At 37.5% G+C, this 17,306-nt stretch overlaps 1 long non-coding RNA gene across 1 annotated transcript in view; it reads right to left on the bottom strand.

Annotated features, from left to right (window-relative positions):
* Window positions 1-3,401: 3,401 nt before the first annotated feature.
* Window positions 3,402-17,306, bottom strand: part of LOC143253677 (uncharacterized) — a 30,186-nt gene continuing 16,281 nt past the window's right edge. Inside the window, exons 2-3 of the long non-coding RNA XR_013029776.1 lie at window positions 4,930-5,339; window positions 3,402-3,555 (exon numbers count right to left, since the gene is read on the bottom strand). This is a non-coding gene — a long non-coding RNA (uncharacterized LOC143253677). The remainder of the gene's footprint in view (window positions 3,556-4,929; window positions 5,340-17,306) is intronic.

The following is a 17,306-nucleotide window of genomic DNA, read 5'->3' as shown; positions in this document are numbered from 1 at the left end:
AAATTTAATGAGATAAAAGTCTACCTTTTGAAGCCATTTCACGATATTTTATTACTGGTTGTGAAGCACGTGTTTTACAGGAAAACTCACGCAAGAGGTTATCAAAATAAACTTTGTTTCCTACTTTTTAGACTTATATCTCTTCGACTGAGTAACGTAGACAATAAATACTTTAAAGGTGAATTTTCAACAAATTTAATAATTGCCTTAGAAACTGTACTTTGGTTAGGTATAATTCCTGTGTGGTTACCATATTTAAACACTTTAGTTTTTGAGTAAAGGATGGAACAAAATATGCGGGTCTTCGAACTCAAGTTCCTCTCGGTCGTTCGGCTGTTTCCGTGACACATTACAACTATGGCGTAACAGTTGCCAAATACGCTTCGTTGCGTATGTTTTATGTAAGTCTATCGGTGCTTTTTTTTCAGATTACATACTTTGTGAGACCATTGTTTGTCTTGATATTGCTACTTTATGTTTGTTTTATGATAACATGGTTTACTGTGTTGCTTACGGTTGTAAAAACGGTTCGGCATCGGGCAAAAGTTTCTTTTCGTTTCCGTACAAGGAGAAGGAACCGGCAAGGTAGCGACAGTGGGTGCGGATGGTCAATAGGAAGAACTGGACTCCTTCACACCATGCAAAACTTCGTCAAGATCACTTTGAACGCTCATGTTTTGTGTCAGATCCCACTGTTTTGGATTCCGTGGGTTTCAAGCCAGGCTGGTTGAGACCGAAAAAACCATCGGCAGTAGACAGGATCGTCCCCACCATCTTTCCTCATGTAGAGCTGAGGACTTATCTTAGACTGCAGCGTACAGGTTCCACCCCTCTGAAGCCATCCGTTGCCATCACGAAAAGAACAAACTTAAAGGTATATGTGCAGTATAAAGCGATAAACAATAACTGGTATAATATAATAATTTAAAAAGTACAAGTTTTTGAAGAATGTAACTAGACATACACATTTCACATTCATGAGCGTGTTTTGCATTTGTGGCACCTGAAAGTCAGTGAAACCTTGATTTCCTAGTCTAGACAGTAGACAAATCTATCCCAAATAGAGTATATTTCAAGTTTAAAAGCTGGTTTTTGTATCATTTTTAAATATGGAAAAGTTTGAAGAATTCCATTTTTCAAATTTAACATTTCAAGATAAATTAACTATTCAGACTGCTACTTCTAGTTTGATTTTATAGACAGAATTATGACGTATAATTGAAATTCATTTTGTTACGAGACATAAATACCTGGTACAATGATTGTGGAAGGCCCGAGTATTAGTTACCATTATCAGCAAAGTACAAATAAAAACCCAGTCTGTGATACCAATAATGTATAAACACCAGACAGGTTTCGAGATGCTTAAAATTGCACGTGAAATAAAACAGACCATATTTGTTGTCATGACGTAGGCTTACTATTCTTCCACTGGAGGTATGACCGACTCGCAACCGGCCTGGGCGCTATCAGTATCACTCACAGTGCCGCTACTCTCGTGGAACTGTCCTCATCATTAGAACTTATCAGATCTGTGTCAAAAGTAACTGTTCTAGGTTCGTTCAGAGTAGGTTCGAATTGATATGGCGCTACTCAACACTGTTCAGAACACAAAGTCAAAACAGACTCCGCCTCTGTTTCTCCGTATGCACTGGCCATGTTTATTTGTATTCAACGCGCTGGCGTTGGTGGTTTGTTTGGCAACTATTACGTCACACTACTTATCCTAGCGGCAAACTTAAAATCTAAAACGTTCGGATTGCCGCTCGGAAAGAGCTCTTTCTGCACCAAGTTCTATGTTTCATTTATTAGCATATTTTTTTTTATAAAAAAATGTGAACCTGCAAAATTAATTAGTATGAGTAGTTCTTTTTACTGCAAAGTTTTACTTATTCTGTAAAATTCACCTTTAAGCAGTATTAGTCGAGAAAGGTTTCATGTAATTAAATTGTGTTTGAAGACGATATTAAACTGAACGAAAGAAAAGGCTTATGTGAGTATTAAGTCGTGACGGTAGATGGCGTTTAAGACTTTCAGAACCCTATTGGACCACATTTTAGGGTTAGGTAAATTTCATATAGTACTGTTTACGATAAGTGAAACTTCAACGAATTAGCAGTTTTACTTATTAGTACATTTTGAAAAATGTATTGTTTTAGCTGTTAGTAAGTTGCAAGTTTTGACATGATGACAGTAAACAAGTTTTACGATCCTGGCTGTGACAACGTTTTGGGATCATGACAGTAAGCAAGTTTTGACATGATGACGGTAAACAAGTTTTACGATCCTGGTTGTGGCAACGTTTTGGGATCGTGACAGTAAGCAAGTTTTGACATGATGACAGTAAACAAGTTTGGGATCATGGCCATAAGCGTGTTTAGGAATCCTTACAGTATGTTTTGACATCGTGACAATAAGCAAATTCTAGGATCGTGGTCTTTAAAACTAACATTTCATAACTAGATTGTCTGTTTTTCGGTGTGTTCGGTTTAAAAGATGTCTGATTCGACACCAGGTCAGGAACTTCAAGATTTGGGAACAGCCAATCAGAAGAGGACAACCAGTCATCCTTGGAACTTTCCAACTCCAACACCCAGCACATTAGCCACTGGGTTACGTTCAAGTTGAACTGGATTTTCAACCCAGAATTCCTTCCCAATGGGATTTACGTGTGAAAATTATCGAGGCATTTTTTTAAATGTTTGCATCAATTTTTTGTTAACACTGACTTAATTCTGTTTTCCAAACAAATCTTTAACGTTAACCGTTAAAACATTATTCAGTGGTTTCTTCTTGCTGCAAGACAAATGACGTAAGGTCAGAGGTCAGTCAACCGAAACAGGTTTGTGACGGTGAGAAACCCACTTGAAGTAAAATTGCATCTCAGGACGGCTGGTATGGGTGTTAACACTTTTAGGACATCTTCAGGTCAACAAAAATTAACAAGGTTAACCTGAAGATGACCCTCAGAAAAATCGAAACAGTTTTGTGATGACGAGAAACCTACTTGAAGTAAAAATATATCTCATAATGGCTGGTATGGGTATTAACACTTTTATTAATAAGGCAGAGAACAACGTTTCGTCCTTCTTGGGTCATCTTCAGGTTAACCTTGCTTATCTTTGGTTTGGTTATTTTACATCAGAAACTGTTGGCTGTATTTATTTCGTTTAGCGTAGAACTGCACAGTGGACTTTTGGCGCCGTGCAAACTATGGGGATCGGGCCTCAGATTCTAAATGTTCTAAGCCCCCAGCCCTACCAAGGAGACACAGTGATGGGTCATGCTCTTGGGTAAAATAACATTATCAGTTTATCTAAGACTAGTCATCCAACCCGACGTGACAACGTAATTCAGTAGTTTATCTAAGACCAGTCATCCAACCCGACGTGACAACGTAATTCAGTTACACAGTGTTTTTACTTAAGCCTAATTTTTGAATGAACTTAAGAAGTACAATAAAAGCGCGTTCAGCTTAGTTTGTTCATTTTGTTTCGTGGTTCAAGGTTCAGCGTCCCCGAACTGTGAATCCGAGTATTTATGGTTGACTCCATGCTACCGAAAGAGAGAAACACACATAAAACGTTTCATTTCTTGTGACCTTGGATACATTTATAAGAGGGACAATCACATACAATTATTCGAAAGAGTAGGTCATGAGTTGGCGGTAGGTGCTATTGACCAGCTACCTTTCTGCTATTTTATCACTTTAAAACTAGAGACAGAACGCGAAAAAAGCCCTTTTTTGTATAAGTTACGTAAAATTTAAAAATAAACAAAACTTTGGGGAAAAAATAAAAGGGAGGTGTGGCCATTTTAAATTATATTTTATAACAAACGTACCGCTATATATACATACCAACATGAACAAAAATTTCAAAACAAGTGCAATAAATAATAATTATTGAAACATACGATCTGTACTTTATTACTGCCCACCCGAGTAGCTCAGCGGTAAGCCTACAGGCTTAACAACCCCAAAAATCGGTTTTCTATATCCGAGGTTGGCAGAACACAGATGACCCATTGTGTAGCTTTGTGTTAAACAACAACCGTAGAAAAGCATACCTGCCTATTCTCGGTGACTCAGTGGCAAGTCCGGGGTCTTACAACACCAAAAAATCCTATTATATGACACCGAACACAGATAGCCGCCCTTTGTGTAGCTTTCTGTTTAATAAACAGATAAACCTAAAAAGCCCATACTGAGATATTTGAAACAGACTGACTTAGGAAGTTTAAATATTTTGTTTGTTTAGAATTAAGTACAAAACTACACAATGGGCTATCTGTGCTCTGCCCACCTCAGGTATCAAAACCCCGTTTCTAGCAATGTGATCCCGCAGACATGCCGCTGTGCCAATGGGGAGCAGGAAGCTTAAAGAACCATCATGTTGCGAATGGCCCAGTTTCTTGTTTGTTGTGTAATATTTCTATGTATTTTAGTAGTTTTTTTCTATGTATTTTAGTAGCATTTTTCTATGTATTTTAGTAGTTTATTGTGTCGGTATCACACCAGTTTTATTACTTTAAAATATTGTCATAGTTTTCACAATTGGCTGAATTTATAAAAACCTTTCGAGGCCAAATTAATTTCTGGATCTATAGAAATTTTACCAGTCCAAATGAATTCATGGATTTGTAGAAGTGTCGTTATTAACCTAAGTGCATTTCTGAGTTTATAAAAATATTACCAAACTAAGTGGATTTCTGAGTTTATACAAATGTTACCAAACTAAGTGGATTTCTGGGTTTTTAGAAATTTTAGTAGCCCAGGTGGATTTCTCGGACTATAGACAACGTAACAACTGTAGTGGTCATTTAAATTGTTGGAAATTTTGCCAACCGAAGTGGATTCTATAAGTAATGAAAAAAAAAAAAGTTTAATTAAATGATACAAACAACTGAAATTCTAAAAGTTAAACTTACCCTGAAATATTCGTCTCAGCCACATAGATGTAAGCAGAAAATATTCACTTAGTGGCAGAAATGAAGAAACCATTTCAACAGAGAGAACTGGGAAGGAAATTTCTAAAATTAGGGGCGTTTCCATGAGATTAAGGTTCTGTGGCTCTGTTTTACGTGTTGAAGCGCTTAGCATGCATCGACTGCGAGTCTGGGAAGTTCCCACGTGCTAGGCTCGCGATGCGCGAGAATGTCTTGTCTGCGTGACTTGATTGAGGAAGGAGTGAACACGAGCTCAGAACGGCAGATATGGTATTCTTCGTTGATGTCAGATGTCATGGTGTCTTTAACGTTCAGTGTTGAGGCTTTTCCTGTCTGTTACATTTCTCGCATGGAGATAAACTGGAGGACTGAGGAACCTTTCATGGGGACTCCTGTCAATAGACACATAATATGACAAAAACGAACTTGAAAAACCGATAAACCAATAAATTGTGCATCACTAATGTATCTTTATCATTCGATATTTGGCACTAAGACATCTCTACGACCGGTTTACAAACTACAAGTAACTAATAAAATTAATAACGATGGCGCCAGAAATCACAACAACACGAAACCATACAAACCTTACGTAGCCACTAGTTACTGATTAAGTCTTACACGTTTATGGTAATTAGCCATTGTAAGACTGTACAGCACTATTCATTTTTAATGCTTTGACTAAACCTGAATTTATACATCGATCAGAAATTTAAAAAAAAAATAGTTGTATAGAAAAGCGATTCCTGGAAAAGTTCGGCAGCTTATATAGTGATATTTGTGTATTCATCACTACCCCTTTGTTCCTGTAATTTCTGCCATCTGTACGTTATACATATTTTTTTTGTAATTTTGTATTAAAAATAACAACAACAAAAAAACAACGTTTGTTTTGTTTTCATAACACAGTGATAACATGTGTTGTTAATATTATATCAGTTTGGTCGGTTTCTTTATTGCTCGCCCTTTCAGCAGTGGGGGCGTTATAAAGTTACGGTCAACCCCACTATTCGTTGGTAAAAGAGTAGCCCAAGAGTTGGCGGTGGGTGATGATGACTAGCTGCCTTCCCTCTACTCTTACACTGCTAAATTAGGGACGGCTATCACAGATAGCCCTCGAGTAGCTTTGTGTGAAAGTAAAAAACAAACAAACAAACAAGCACAGATAGCCCTCGAGTAGCTTTGTGCGAAATTCAAAAACAAACAAATTATTTATTGCATTTGTAGAATGACCTGAGATACTGATATTACATCTTAAAGTTGGTTGAAATAAAGTTATTATCACTGGTTATAACTTCTCAGGAGTCAGTGTTGAGAAACCTATAATAGGGACAGAACCTATGGAAAAAGTGTATCATCCATGTGTTTAAGTTTACATTTTCTCTGGCACTGCCATCTCTACATCATGTTACATTTCCAAAATGCTCTTTCTTATTTGTTTAGTAGTCCCCCGCTGTTACAGCGGTAAGTCTACAGGCTTAAAACGCTAAAATCAGGGGTTAGATTTCCCTCGGTGGACTCAGCAGATAGCCTGATGTGGCTTTGCTATAAGAAAACACACACTAAATACTTGTTTAGTGACATTTTCCCCCCAACCCTCCAACCCCTGACTGAAAGTTAGTGTATTCTGTGAATGTGTGTAACGAAAGTTAATACTACGTGTATTTATTTTTTTTTGTATTCTTTCACTTATTACGTAGGGCTAGATCCCTAAAAACCCACACTGTATAGTGTACAAAGCATTGAGTTACAATCAGCTAATATAAAAAAGCTAGCTTCGTTTACTCTGGAATTATGTTTTGTTTCATCACCATACTTAACGATAGCCTTTTCTGTCCTACTAAAGCCATTGCTATTCTCGTACAGTGCTGCCCTCTATATGCCACAAGCATTAAGCTCTCTGTCTTCCATCTAGTCTTGAACTGCTAAATTATGGACGCCTAGCGCAGATATCCCTCGTGTGGCTTTGCGCGAAGTCCAAAAACAAACAAATAAATAGTCAGTAGTAGCCCAAGAATTGACGGTGGGCGCTATTGACCGTCTCTCTTCTCTCTGATATATCATTCTAAAATTATGGACGGCTAGGTGCAAACAGCCCTCTTGTGTAACTTTGCGCGAAAATTCCGAAGGAAACCAACAGTTTTAACACAAACTTACTGTTACAGCATACTTGCATTTGTACTGTTAAATTTTTCAAAGACAGGGTCGTTTCCCGAACTTTGACCTCACAACATTTTATTATGGTAATGCTTTGGTATTCTTATCAGTTGGTCAAAGAATGTGTTGATGTCTAGAATTTTTCACGGTATCAAAACAATATATACAAATATCCGTCTAGGAATTGTATTTGTTGCTTAGTACACAGCGTCTTATTTTCGCAGATATATATTCCGCTGTGCCACTGGGGGGCTATGAAAATTAGGTTCTCTCCTTTTGTTTATACTTTTTAATTTAACTGGTTTCATACCATCGTAGACAACTCGTCAGTATAAATGGTGTGCAAACAGAAAATAAATAAACTTTTTTTAAAGTAATAAGTTTAAGTTTAAACTGTACGTACGATATGCATCTAAATGTTCGATTTATTTTTCAAATTTTATGTTTTTAAGATTTCCGAAAAAACTCAGGTTACAAAGTAAATTATGTTATAGCTAACCTTTTCAACAAACAAATCAATTTTTAAGAAAAAAACATATTTTATAAAGGTGAGTTCTTTGCATTTTAATTAAGGCATAAAGATGAGTTGTCTACATTTTAATTAAGGCGGTGATTGGGAGGAGTTTGCCAAGTGGTCAAGTAACTCCCCCTGGTGATAAATAACAAAAGAGAAGGAAGTAAAAAAGGGTTTCCAGTCAAATTTTGAAGTGAACCTTACGGCACGCGCATGCGTGTGTAATGTTTTTTAAAATAGTTTTTTACGTAATTAGAGGGCGTTGGTTTCGAATTCTGAGGATCCCACCATGGCATCCCAGAAGGTTTTGAAGTATTCAAGATGGCGTCCAAAATGGCTGCCAAAACTTTTTAAGTAAAGGGCAATAACTCGGCTTCCGAAAGTGATGGAGTGGCAGTTTGGAAATCCAGAACAAGGTTTATGGACCCTAAAATTGCGAAGTTGACATTTAAAATGCAGTGTTATATATAATATAACTTAAAAATACAACTACAACCGAGAAGATTTTGAATTTCGCGCAAAGCTACTCGAGGGCTATCTGCACTAGCCGTCCCTAATTTAGCAGTGTAAGACTAGAGGGAAGGCAGCTACTCATCACCACTCACCGCTAACTCTTGGGCTACTCTTTTATCAACGAATAGTGGGATTGACCGTCACATTATAACGCCCCCACAGCTGAAAGGGCGAGCATTTTTGGTGCGACTGGGATTCGAACCTGCGACCCTCGGATTACGAGTCGAACGCCTTAACACACTTGGCCATGCCGGGCCATATATATATGTGTGTGTGTGTGTGTGTGTGTTCATTCAAAATGGTGTGCTATACGTAATGCATATACGGTGGTAAACTACTTACCCTGTTAAATAATATATATACATTTTCACATATACTATCGCTCTAGACAGAACCTGTTAACATTCTTTATATTATACTGTTAACCAATAAATACCCATAATTCTCGGAAGCAAATCAACATGTTTCAATTTCGTCAGTCGTGTTTACCTTTTCATATTATCGCCCTCTGGAAACTGATAAGAGAAGCTGTAATTGAATTTTGTTGTAATGCTTTAGATGCTTATGAATTATATTCTGATATTTCCCCAAAGATACACAAGAACTACTTATGCTAGACCCCTAAATATTCATGAATAATATCCGCTGTTAACACCATCAAATAGCGAGATTTAACTTTTATTCTTATCACACACCTTTGGCAACAGTAAACTCTTGGATCCATAGTTCGGCACAGTCCACTAGACTGTTGTATTTCTTAGTATTCTTTTTTGGGTGAGGTGATAGGGTATTACTATTCAGTTCGCGTGTTCGATTTCTTCTCATAAATTCGGCTTCCTCGCTTTGGAAACTCAGCACACCAATCACGAGTTTAGCTCAATAACAGCATACCGAGTGACCATTGTTGTCGAGAGTAAGAAAAGCCAAGTGCCGTGCAAAGGAAGAACATTTTCTATTCGACACTCATGCCAAGAATTTACATGAAAGCACAATATCGCACAGGTGGTTCAAAGTGCTTCCGGCGATCTAGTGAAGTTCTCTGTCTGACAGACAAGAGTGCGATCTCAAATAAGTAAAAAAGAAAGAAAATAAAACAAGATAGCGCCATTATTTTTTATGTTTATGTCGTTTTAAGGGAGAAGTCATGACGTATTTAGAAAAATATTACATTCTCTAATCACGTAAATCTCGTGACCCGAATGGATTTGATTAAAACAAATAATTTAAAGAAGTAGTTACCAGGGAGCACTTTACAGGTTCCTGAAGATGGTCGTCATGGTAACATTTCACGCGATGTAATTTCGTACGATATGTCGAAATGCGTTATCAGAACAAGCGCGTGTTCTTTCTGAAGTATGATACACAGTGTTCGGTGAATAAAGAACCACACTGATAAAGACACTAAGTTAATGAACACTGTGTCGTATGATTTGTAATGAACGTGCTATTCATTCCTCATCCGTCTTGTAACATTGTTACTGACCAGAGGTTAAAGGGAAGTCAAGATGAAGAAGTGGTGCTGGGTCATTTATCTCAGGTTTGACCTCAGGACTGAACAGGATGCTTATGGCACCTGTTTCCTCAAAGTTATAATGAACTTAAGTAATCTCATTTCGTTCGAATAATTTCAGTTGAGTGTCTTGTGAAATGTTTGATACCCATATGTATATATTCCAGAAAAAAAAAAAGCTTAACTACTTGACAGTGTCGTACCACCAGGTGGACTATGTCACAGCCTTTTCTGAGGAAGTGTATTTATGTAGCGTATTTGTTGAATGATATATATTAAAATAATATAACGTTTCTGTGAAGGACCCCTTGAATGGTGTTTAAAAAAGCACAAAATCTCGCATAGCAATGTACAATACATCAGTAGCCTCCAAAACCATACCGGCCCGGCATGGCCAAACGTGTTAAGGCGTGCAACTCGTAATTTTAGGGTCGCGGGTTCGAATCCCGGTCGCACCAAACATGCTCGCCCTCCCAGCCGTGGGGATGTTATAATGTTACGGTCAATCCCAGTATTCGTTGGAAAAGAGTAGCCCAAGAGTTAGCGGTGGGTGGTGATGACTAGCTGCCTTCCCTCTAGTCTTACACTGCTAAATTAGGGATGGCTAGCGCAGATAGCCCTCGAGTAGCTTATTGCGAAATTCAAAAAACAAACAAACAAACAAACCAAAACCATACCCTAAACCATTCCAAAATAGTGACTAAAATCACAAAGATGAGGGTACAGCTACGAATGAGAATCTTTTAACTCAAATAAATAATTATAAATAAATGGTTGAAATAGAACCTTATACAGCAGTGTTTAGAACATAAGCAGGCTCCTAAACCAAACCTGAGCAGTGATCAAATTCAGTAAAAACGGATAGTAGAGTTACGAAAAAGAATCTTTTAACTCAAATAAATAATTATAAAAATACGTAGTGCAAAACGTATACAGCAATAGTTAGAAAATCAGTAGTCTCCGAAATCGTACCTTGAACCAATCAATGAATAAAATCACAAAGATGAGGGTATAGTTTCGAAATAGAATCCTCTAACTCAAGCAAACAAACAAAACAATACAAAAGACGAAGGTAAAAGTAAGTATATGTGGCCCGGCAGGGCGAGGTGGGTTAAGGCGTTCGACTCGTAATCTGAAGGTCGCGAGTTTGAATCCCCGTCGCACCATACATGCTTAGCTGAGGGGCGTTACTACGTGATTGTCAATCTCACTATTCGTTGGTAAAAGAATAGCCCAAGAGCTGGTGGTGGGTGGTGATGACTAGCTGCCTTCCCTCTAGTCTTACACTGTTAAATTAGGGACGGCTAGCGCAGATAGCCCTCTTGTAGTTTTGTGCGAAATTTCAAAACAAACAAACACAAGTAAGTATATGTTGAGGTATCGCTAACAAGATAGTATGAGAACTCGAAGTGAACGGAGACTGATAGGTTGTCAGCGACACCTCTACTTAAGTTTGTTATGGTATGAAGTCTGTTCGTGACTCCTAAGTTTTGTGACCACAAAACTTGAGATCTGGGAGAGAATGATGCCCAATTATCAAACGAATTGTGATCGATGCTCCAAAGGCATCATGGGAACTGGATGTCTTCTTGCAAAACGCAATGAACGCTCAGTAGAATGACTGAAAAAAAAAAAAACTCTTCTGTTGAGGTTTAGAGAACCCCTAATCTATACGTGAATAGACACCAGTGAAATCTAGAAACCTGTGCGTTGGACAGATTTACTGTTGAACTGACATTAGCGACACACTGATCAAACAGGCAGCCGGACTATCATCAGTGTTTTGTCGTCATGGCAACGACCCACCCTGAAAAACACATTTATAATAGATTACGTGATGAATGTTTTAAGTTCGCTGTTTGAGCTCACCTAAACGATAAAGTTAAATAAAACAGATTCGATTTGATTTCGGAAAAAGAATGGTTTACTGATTTTTATTTCGCTGTTTTGATACTGAGGTTGAAATAATAACGGATAGAGAAAGGGGATTCACACCAGATACTGGTCACAGAAGGTGTCACAGACGGATTAGTGTCTTATAAAGTGATTAATAAAGAGGGATTACGTTTGTAGTGACACCTGTTGGTCTGAAACACGTGAACGGTTTTATTTAGTTCTCAGATTCGCTTTCCAGAAACAGTTTTTGCAACTAAAAAAACAAAACAAAAAACTTTTAAAGCTGACTTTAAGTTATTTTTTGCGAGAATCTAAAAATTTAAAAGCAAAATATTGGCAGTAATTCACGCGCAAAAGCATTCTGTTTTAGTGTAGGTGTAGTATCATATACAAGGTATGCCAACCAAGCCTACAAAGTGTTATTGTTTGTTTCTGAATTTCGCGCAAAGCTACTCGAGGGCTATCTGCGCTAGCCGTCCCTGATTTAGCAGTGTAAGGCAGTTAGTCATCACCACCCACCGCCAACTCTTGGACTACTCTTTTACCAACGAATAGTGGGATTGAACGTCACATTATAACGCCCCCATGGCTGAAAGGGCGAGCAGGTATGGGGTGATGGGGATTCGAACCCGTGACCCCCGGATTACGAGTCTAGTGCATTAACCCCCTGGCTATGCCAGGCATAAACTTTTATTGCATTTAAAAGTTTGTTGCTGGTGTTTTTAACACAAAACTACTTAATGGTCTCTGGTCACAGCGGAGATTCTGACCATGGACTTTAATGTTTTGAAATATCATAAGTTCAAAAACACACCCAACCTTATAACGCCTCTTAACCACCAGGCCACGTCATGGCTCCTTCATTTGTTACTTTTATTTAACCTGTTTTTACATTGTATGGGAATTTCTATTTGACTGGTACTAGAGGGAAGGCAGTTAGTTAATAGCTTTATCACCAAGGCTTTATCTGGTTTTTTAAGCCGAATAACGTAATTCAGTGCCACTTTTATAATGTGTTCGCAGCTCAAAGTGAGAAACGTATTCAGTAGCACCTTGTCTGGAATCCCGGATCTTTCGAACTCCAGGCCAGCGTTGGGGCCAATAAAATCACAGAATAAATAGACTTTGGTTGAGCAGAACAAACTTTGGCCCTTTAATCTTTCTTGTAACAGCTAAACTTCTGAAAAAGTTTTCACGTAACATTACCCACTGGGCCAATCAGAATACAGCTAACAAACCTTGGTTGAACAAACTTTAACACTTTAAACCTCTTTGTAAGAGCTAAAGTTGTGTATTTTTGTTTTCTCACGTCAGAAATGAAACATGTTTAATCCTGTTAAAGAGTTTCTAACACGACAAGAATAATCCGCCAACACTATTAAAAAATAATCACAATAAAAGAACCCTTTAAAAGTAGCTAATGATAAATACAAAGTACCACATTTTATAATTCTTAGTTATCTGGCTGTTAATTTATGGCACATAAAGCAAGTTAACAATAACCAAAAACCTACACTCGGAATTATTGATTGATCATAGTGGACTGCACGATGGTGTTAGCAAGAAACTGAGAAACACACAACTCCCATTGAGAAACCAATATTATCTTCGATTCAGAATATTAAAAAAAAACGCCAGTCATCATCACGTGATGCTTTAACTCAAATTAGAAAATCAATAATAGAGTTTATCGCAAAAAACAGCAACTTTATTGGACAGGATTGCCGAGAACTTGGAGTTAAAAAACAAAACGAAAAATCCTTTCAGTAATTTCATACTTTGTAGTCCAACAGTAATAGTTGCAGTAAGTTACGTAAAAGTAATATGGTCCATTAGAGAGACTGGTTGGGTTGTCCGAATGATCCTGTCTTGAGTTATAGCCTTAAGGTTGTTTGTCAAACAGTAACCAATACCTGTTAAAATCTTGAACAATCTCCTTGGGCCCGGCATGGCCAGGTGGTTAAAGCACTCGACTCGTAATCCGAGGGTCGCGGGTTCGAATCCTGATAGAACCAAACATGCTCGCCCTTTCAGCCGTGGGGGCGCTATAATGTGGGACGGTCAATCCCACTTTTCGTTCGTAAAAAGAGTAGCCCAAGAGTTTGCGGTGGGTGGTGATGACTAGCTGCCTTCCGTCTAGTCCTACATTGCATAATTAGGGACGGCTAGTGCAGATAGCCCTCGAGTAGCTTTGCGCGAAATTCAAAACCAAACCAAACCAGCATCCTTGAGATCTATCAAGTGTATTCCAGCCACGCATGTTCTCTAAGTTTTCATTTCTTTAAATCACATTGTAACATTTCAAGATAAATTTGTCAAATCTAGCTAGATCTTTTATAATTTATAAAGACTGGTGGCACGATGAAGGAAGAGGTGATTTGTTTCTAGAAACGTCGGGTCTGTGGTCCATTCGTGTAATATCAGCCATTATGAAAGAATTTTCACAAAGGATTATTAACCTAACACAAGTGTATTTCCAAAGTTGGCTATTAATTCTTAATGAGGAAAAAAAAGTGTTTGTGGATGTTTTGGAACGTGCATGAGTTTGAATTTGTTTAGAGGGTGGGGCACGTTAAAAGGTTAGCTAGTTACACAGAAATTTGAACGTGACGAAACAGCGGGTGGTTTAACGGTAAATCTGAAGGCTTGAATTACTCTGATTTAGAGTTCTATCCCCAGGGTGGACTCATCACAAATAGCTTGTCGTCAGTTTTTTTCACTAAAAGTAAGAACAACCACATGAAGAAATATCTGGTATCACGTATTAAAACAAAGAAGCCGTGATTTAAAATCAATGGATAAAGTTAATTATCAATTATATGTGGTTGTCGAAGGCTCAGTATACTACTTGCCATAACTCTATACCATACATTCTACCTTAATACTGGTATACTATGTGTTGATGGACCTCTATTTTATTTGCATTTTATTTTGCTTTATAATGCTTCCATATTCAGTGAAGCATATCCACGTGCTATGTTTTAATCCACTTTCAGCCTGTTTTCTTTTTATCTACTGAAAAGGTTACTTTGTGCTGACGTTTTCTCAGAGATACCTGGTAGGACGGATTACACCATAACAATACTCAACAGAATACATGGACGGTAAAGACGGTAATCTGTAACTGTGGGCGTACAATTAGTACACAAGAAAGGATAATAATCACTCGAGTCCTCTAAACACACCTGAAGGAACATTAGCACGTGAGTAAATGTATCGCCTAATGTAGCTGCTGGTGATGTGTATGTGGCAAAGTGAACCAAGCCTACACTCTCCTAACTTTTCTTTGATCGATGGTCGTCTTATTATAAGACTGATGATTTGGTAATCGTGAAGCAATGTCACTTCGAAGATGAATAGGGAAATATACGTCACACTGTCACGTGGGTGGTGAATACCTTGATGCCTTAGAAAAAAGAAAATGTTACAGACCTCACACTGTCATGTGGTTGGTGAACAAAACTGTGAAACAAACTGACCATAAAAAGAAACTGATGCTAGTGGTGTGAACAGTAAACAATCCACACAGAGCTCTGAATCAAACGGTGGAGGTCTCGAGAAATCATCAGAACCAACAAATTGTCGTGGTCAGAAAAAAATACTGTTTGTGTTTCTTATAGGTTTTTAGAGAGGGCCCAAAAATCTGACATCTGGAGAGAAGTTTAGCTAGGCGTCAACCCTCAAGTTACCATATTCAGGGGGTTACGTATCTGTCTTTTACTCAACACAGTGAACTTATATTTATACAATATTTCGAGAATATATAACATTGATGGTAAGAGTTGCTAATTAGGTTTTGAATTCCCTGAAACCGGTATAAATCGAATGATAAATTAGGCTTCACGTACATTTGTTTGTTTACATACAATTTATTGTCAACAGAGACCACGTGTTGGTTAATATTAATGTGTTTGTGTGTTACAACACTCAGTGTGAAGAAATTACACAAGGAGTCCTAAACAGTATTAGCAGAAATATTGGTGGTATTGTTGGTTAATTATTTAATGTGTCTGTGTATACTACTGTTACAATGCTATAACCAACAATGTGATCCGTATATTACTGTAACAGTGCGATAGTCAACAATGTGATCTGTATAATATTGTAACAATGCTATAACCAACAATGTGACCCGTATACTATTGTAGCAATGTTATAACTAACAATGTGACCTATATAATATTGTAACAATGCTATAACCAACAATGTGAACTATATAATATTGTAACAATGCTATAACCAACAATGTGATCCGTATACTACTGTAACAATGCTATAACCAACAATGTGATCCGTATACTATTGTAACAATGCTATAACCAACAATGTGATCCGTATACTATTGTAGCAATGCTATAACCAACAATGTGATCCGTATACTATTGTAGCAATGCTATAACCAACAATGTGGTCCGTATACTATTGTAACAATGCTATAACCAACAATGTGACCTATATAATATTGTAACAGGGCAATTTTTCATATAAATATTTAAAAACTAAAAAAGCTTAAAAAGCCAATAGAATCCACAAGTTCTCCTCGTTTCTAGGGTTAAAGGATATTAAAATAAAATACACCTTTTAAACTTCCAGTGTTTATCGACAAGAGATAGAAGCTTGTGACTTTGAAACCAGTTAATTTCAGATTTTACTGTTTTTGAAACGATTTACAATATATTATCACACTACTTGGATCTCGATTCTCGACTTCTGCATGGCTAATATCAACTATTTTGTATAAATTCAAAAGTGTGCTATTTTTTATCTCGGACTAACTTCAAGAAGACGTTACTAGTTTTGGAAAACCTTATTTGTTTTGTTTTATTTTTCTTCTGTATAAAGGTAGAAGTTTAGAAAGATAACCATCTGTATCGAACTACGAGGCTTCTGAAATCATCAGGTCGAAGCTCAAAGTTTTCTTATATTGTTTTTTAGTTAGCGAGGCTCTTGAAACAGAAAGAACAGCCCATTAAAGACAGAACTGTGCAAACACTTTGCCCACATTGCCCAAAATACACAAATGGCTATCTGCACAAACTCTTTTTTGATTTTGACCGGATAGTTTAGAAGGAGGGCAGTTAGTTGTCAGCGACAACTGCCATCTCTTGGTCTGTTCGAATAGTAGGATTTGATTGTTATTCTTGTAACGCACTCAAAGTCTGGTACATGATAAACACAAAGTCAAACCCGGGTCCTTCAACAGTAACGATTTTTATGTGGATTATAAACTCTTCTGTTTCAAGCGTTACTTTAGCTGTTGTTTATGTTATTGAGATACTTCGAGAACATGAACAGCGGGATGAAACTGTTGTACTACAAAAATCAATATCCTTGAGCCATAATACTGCTGTTATGGTTGACAGTAACTGATCGTTTCGTCTATGAACGATGCAGTTTCGGTTCAGAACGTTTATCGTAGCAGATTTTATGACTTGTTTTTAAATACTTGCGAATTGTAACTCGAGATCTATTTACGCCAGCCGCACACTCTGGTTTGAACTGACAGATCAGAGCGAAAACAATTAATCAACAGCTCTTTCCGCCTACACTTGGGCTACTAAATAGTGGGGTTTGATTGTCTTTATTATAACACACCCATAACCTCAAAATGCTGAGCGTGATTGGTTTTGTTTTTTGGTCGTAAGTGGACGTGAATATAGTTCACCGTTCTAACCGCTTGGCTACACTGTCCGCGAATTTCATTCACTGTCCACAATTACCTCACTGAACGAATATCAGCGTGTGATGCGACTATAGCATTCCAGGTTT

This window comes from Tachypleus tridentatus, chromosome 1 (genome assembly GCF_004210375.1).
Source record: "Tachypleus tridentatus isolate NWPU-2018 chromosome 1, ASM421037v1, whole genome shotgun sequence".
Taxonomy (NCBI): domain Eukaryota; kingdom Metazoa; phylum Arthropoda; class Merostomata; order Xiphosura; family Limulidae; genus Tachypleus; species Tachypleus tridentatus.
Note: the sequence above shows the minus strand (reverse complement) of the source record. Positions and strands in the feature narration are given on the sequence as shown.